The following is a 6,019-nucleotide window of genomic DNA, read 5'->3' as shown; positions in this document are numbered from 1 at the left end:
GAAATCTTAGTTCTTAAATGTTACAAGAATTTAGATTTGATAGGTTAATATTTTTCTTAATAAATTAAGTCATTATATTTATAAAATAATAATTATTGCATTTATTTAAAAACAAATACTGGAATGGTATATATTTATATACTAAGAGTATTAAATATAAACTTGAGTTCCATCCACTATATTTATTTTTCTAAAATAAAAAAGAAGATATAATTACAATCCTCAGAAATTTTGAGGCTTTAGAAAAGTGTTTGGTTCATCTCCAAATCTTACCAATCAAAATCACATTCTCAATTTTCTATTATACTATAAACAAGAAATTTTTATTACCATGAAAAGAGCTCAGTGTAATATACTATCTTCCCTTTTTTTCAGAACTTAATCTACTCTCTTACTTCTCTTTCTACAATTTCAAAGTGGAAGGGAAACAATAAATAAAATAACCTAAGTTCGTGAGATTTAATTTTTACCTAGCTCTCCTTTGATGTTGTCTCATCTTGTTTTCTTTTACGAGCAGCTCAGCATAGAGGAGCCGTTCCACGAATCCGGTACGCCCGGAAGGCACCAATGGCTGCAGTCCTGGTATTTTAGAGGCGCTTTTCTTTCGTCCTCACTCAGTTGCTGCTTCGGGTGCTTCCGGTAAACTGACGGGTGGCCATCCTTTCGGAAATCAGTCAACCGAGTAATGTTAAGGTAGGTGACATGCGTTTTCATCCCCTTCAGCACCGACTCTAACACCAACATCTTTGACGGATATGCCGTTAAATATGTCTCGTTCTTGATCGGCTTATTTTCGCTATCACATGCTCCTCCTGAATTCCACTGCCCCCCACTGAAGAAAGATTCAAGCAACCATAAAACATTCAGTAAATGCCTGCATAATTCTCAATGTGCTACAAGGTAGTAACTTGTTATCCTGCTGGTTTATTCAATCTCAAAACTGGATGGCATATGAGGGAACAGATAGTATCGGCAAAGTCTTTCCCCTTTACCTGAAATGAGAAGCGGAATAACCCCGGAAGAACACCATAGTCTTCATTGGATTTACGTTGGCATCAATCCATCTAGCCCACGTTGTCAACGCCTTCCTAAAGGCCTCAAGAACATTGAGTTCATCATAAACATGACTGCCTTCTTGGTAATAATCTTTCCTGTTGTTGAGCACGGACATATTCATTGAAACCAATTGGTTACAATAACAGCAATAAAAGTGAAACGGGAAAAATATAATCAACCAACCCTTTGGAAGTTTTCTCATGAGTCCACCAATGTCCCGTATTGAAGATGAGGATATCAGCCGATTTATATTGATCAGACGATTTTCCGACAAGATCAAGCCGCAATGTCTCCTTCTTCGCTCCGTTTTTGTCTGGCATTTCCCATTCTCGGACCAAGAATGGAGATACAAAGAACTCCAACGTGCAGTTATAATCCTATTAATCATCAAAACCAGTCCCGAAATGGTAAATAAGTAATGTTTCATCAAGTTTCAAGGATAGAATTGAGCAATCTTATTGAATTTCATCAATAGGATATATGAAAACCTACTTTGAATATGAACGAATACGAGGCTTCCCCTCGAAAGTAGCTTCTTCCGTGAGCTTCATAAACATTTTTTGGTGTTTTCGCAGCATTTTTCAGAATGCAAACTAGAGATTCCCACATGTTCCTATTCAGTGAGTCACCGACAAAAACGAGACGTTTCCCTCTCAATAACTCCAACATGTGACCACCATTCAATCTTCAAAAACAACAAGTTCTTATATGTTAGCTTAATAAAAAAAGTAAACAAATTCCATGTAGCTTTTGAGTGCAGGATCAATTGCATGTAAATTCCCTATAAGCTAAAATCAAAGATCAAGATATACCCAAAAATTGCTTAATTAATCTAATCAATAGTTGAACTGAAGATAAGTTAAAAAAATACCTTGGCAAAGTGCAGCCTTTAGGCTGCCATTTCAGTTTCTGATAATCTTTATCAGGCCTTCCATTGATAATACAACTAAACTGTTCATCAATAAATGAACAAGACCCTGGTTTGTAAAGCGGATACGAATTATCCTTCACCCATCCTCCATCAAACAAATCGCAATTCATCAAAGATTCAATCAAACTTTCAATCCCCTGTTTAGCTGACAGTCCTGAAGCGGTGTAGTTTGACGCCACTCCTTTTTTAGCTGCAGTTTTCTCAGACTTGGCCGGAGAATTACTGCTCACGTTAGAGAGCACCGGAGTTTTTTCAATCACTGTTACAGTCTGATTAACATTGTCGGAAGAATCAGATTTGGCCGGAGAATTTCTACTCCGGTTAGCTACCGGTATCACTACCGCTTGAGTTGTTTCGGTGACTGTTGTAGTCTGATTAATCTGCTGGTGTTTACCGGAATTCTCTTTCTTCTCGGTCTGATTGCTTGTGATGGCCGGATTTCCATTAACATTGGGAGATTTGGTCTGATTTGCATGCAAAACTGAAGTTTGGGTTTTGTTTGTAGTTATCTTGGGAGGCAAAAAATATGTGTTTCTCGAACTAGGGAGTAGATTGGTTTCGTTAAAAGATCTGGTACGATTATTAGAAGTGAAATTAATGCTTTGTTGTTGAAGTGGAGAAGAAGTGTTGGGAAAAAAGAAATTAAAGAGGGAAGGAAATTGAGATCTACTAGAGCCGGCAGTTGTGGAAGTGGATGAACTAGCAGAAAAGATGCTGGAAACCCAGGGAGAAGAAGAGTTTGAAGAAGGGCAAAAGGCTAAGAAAACAGTGAAACCGACGAAGACAGACACGAAGAAAGCCACGGTTCTTCTCGTTTTGATGATCGAAAACAGGTTCTTAAAGTCTGTAGCGACGGTTGTTCCGCCATTGATAGGCATGTACTTCGCTATATCCGCCATGGGATTGAAAGGCCAATGCCTGATGGAAAATTTTGGAAAGTGAAGGGGAAAATGGTGTTTGGGGAGAGAGAAAATCTGGGAAGTGGGGTATCAGTTTTCAAAAGTGAAAAAGACTGTACATGAGGAAGAGGAAGCTGTGAATGTAGAGAGTGCGAGGACTCTTTTATGACTTGTGAGAGACAGAAGCCCAGAGACACAGAAAAAGAAAAATGAAAAAACAAAAGTTAAAAGAAAAGGAAGAATAAGTGGTTGAAGGGAAAAGGGCTCCGTTTTGTATACAATTAACGGTTCTACCATTGAAGAAGTTATTTTCGTCCCTGACCTAATTTTTTATCTTGCGTAAACTACTTAAATGGTTACTTTAATTTCACAAATGTTCATTTGTTATCATTAAATTTAGAAAAATAATATTTTGATATATGTGGGATTTTAAATGGAATTAGTTTAATTATGTGGTCTGGTAATTAAAGGGATAATTCTTTAATTTGATGTTTCAATTTTAAATAAATATTATTTTGAATTTTGAATTTTAAACAAAATATTAATTTATTAAATCGTATTTATCTGTAACGATTTTAGAATTACTATAAAAATTCACCGATTTTTCCTAAATAATTATCTTAATCTATATTTCTTTAACTTTTTTCTTAATCTTAGTATTATCTTAATTTAATCGATATTTGATTGATCTAATATTATATAATATTAGAAATTAAATAATTATATATTAAATGGTAGTACAACCTAATCGACTTCAATGATAAAAAGAAATATTACTCTCTTCAGATGTCTAAAATTTCAGGCAGTTGCATATGTAAAATGTGTGTGCATGGTCACTAATTAAAAAAAATATTATTAATATATATTGTCTTATAGTCATACTAGACAGTGGCAGATGCATGTATACTTTAGGGTGGGCACGTGCTCACCCTGAAATCTGATTTTTTTTTTTTGTTTGTTGTTCATTTTACTGACTTCCTCACCTTAAAATTTTATTGGTATCCACCCTAAAATGTTATTATTGCCTACCCTATACGAAAAAAATTACTATCACTACATATATATTAACCATGAAAAATATTTCTGAATCAATCATTAATACTAGACTATTAGAAAATGATAATACAATAAAAAAGTATTCAAAATTTCAATTTCAATTTTTGTTTTTAAATTCTACATCGTCATTTTCTAGTTTGTTATTCTTGTAAGATAGCATGTTCAATCCTAAACAAGTTTTCCTCTTTCTCTCATCATATTTAATAGAAAAATATTATATTTTTAAGATCAACACTAAAATTTAAATTCACATAACTAAAATAATATAAAAATATATTTTTTTGGATAATTTTAATTTTATTACCCAAGATGCAGAGTTCTGCTACAAAAAATATCCCATAAATGGTATAAATTACAACCTACTTACAACAAAATCGATGGTTAAACTCCCCAACGATTACAAAGGTAAAAATTCATACTATCTAATCTATTTATATTCCTTCCTCTTAATTGAATACCTACAGTCTCCTTAATAGAGTTAATTATCTCTTCCACACTTCTTGTGCTTCCTCGGTATAATCTTCTATTCCTTTCCTCCCATATGGAATAAATAAAAACGCACCAAGCAAGTTTCAAGATGGTAGTGAGAAGGGACTTACCTTTCCAAGCACTACAGGCCCAGTCTAACATGGTCACTCATGGTAAAGGAGGTATGTCTAAACCAGAGAGATGAAGAATATTATTCCATATGGAAATTGCCATAGTACAGTCACTGAACAGATGATCTCTAGTCTCTGTAGCCTCTTTGTAGATAATACATGAGCCATCAGTAACAATTCTCATTTTGAGGAGTCTCTCTTTAGTTAGGAGTCTATCAAGAAGCAACATCCATGTAATCAAGCTATGTTTGGGAATGTGAAGGGGGAACCATATCAATTTGTGCCATGGGACTTTATCTCCTTGTACATGTAGTTCTTTATATTACATATAAAAAAATATTTAACTACTCAATCAATTAATAATTTATAAAATAGAAATAACAATAAGCTGAATTACATAGCCACTATCTGTTAACAATTGCATGGTATTCTAGATAGCAACCAGTAATTGTTGAACAATTTTGCATGGCTTTCTAGATGGCAGCCGGTGGCTGTAAGAATTCAAAGGTGGGCTGCCTAATTTTGTTGAAACTAAAAATGGGGAAAATGCATTTTAGTCCCTGTATACTTTAGGGTATTTATAAGAATAGTCCTTAAGCTTCAACTATAAATACCCTATCCCATTTAGCTTTAAAATCATCCCCAAAAATAATTTTTTTCTCCCAATACTAAAGAGTTTAGAGAATTTTCTTGTGAGTTATGAGTGTTTTGTAAACACCTATAAATTTTCTCTCTTTAGTAAAAGATCTACAGCAGTCCGGAGACGTAGGCATAATTGGCTGAACTCCATTCTCAATTTCGGGTATTATTTCTCACTAATCTGGTTATAGGGAAATTACTCGTTTTATTTCCCAACAACTGGCATCAAAGCTTTTGGTTGTGAATTTTGTAGGTTTTTTTCTGTGGGGTTACTATTCATATGAATAGTGAATTTTGTTAATAGTAAAAATTTTGTCGGCGATACGAATTGGTCGACGAAAGTGTTCTAATACACGGTAGTTCGCAGAAATTGTCAGAAACGATCCAAATGAAGCTAGATTCGAGTGGGAGCGATGGCTACAGACGAAGGGAATGTGAAAATTGAGAAGTTCGATGGTGCAGACTTTGGTTTTTGGAAGATGCTGATTAAAGATTTTATGTAGCAGAAAAATCTATATCAACTTCTCTCAGGAAAGAAACCAGAGGGCATGAAGGATGAAGACTGGGCTCTTCTCGACAAAACAAGCCCTCAACGTTATCCGACTAACGTTATCCTGCAATGTTGCTTTCAATATAGCAAAGGAAAATACCACGGCGAGTCTTATGGCGGCTCTCTCCAGTATGTATGAGAAGTCATCGGCCTCAAACAAAGTTCACTTGATGAGGCGATTATTCAATTTGCGGATGGCGGAAGGGGCATCAGTGACTCAACACCTAAATGAACTCAACACAATCACAACCCAGTTGATTTCCGTGGAAATTGAATTCGATGATGAAGT

The 6,019-nt window shown here is 34.8% G+C and overlaps 1 pseudogene; it reads right to left on the bottom strand.

Moving 5' to 3' along the window:
- Nucleotides 1-254: 254 nt before the first annotated feature.
- LOC120155595 lies at nt 255-3,070 on the bottom strand (annotated as a pseudogene).
- Nucleotides 3,071-6,019: the final 2,949 nt, after the last annotated feature.

Source organism: Hibiscus syriacus, unplaced genomic scaffold (assembly GCF_006381635.1).
Source record: "Hibiscus syriacus cultivar Baekdansim isolate YM2019G1 unplaced genomic scaffold, ASM638163v2 tig00111199_pilon, whole genome shotgun sequence".
In the NCBI taxonomy this organism is placed as follows: Eukaryota; Viridiplantae; Streptophyta; class Magnoliopsida; order Malvales; family Malvaceae; genus Hibiscus; species Hibiscus syriacus.
This window is presented reverse-complemented; position numbering and strand designations above follow the sequence as displayed.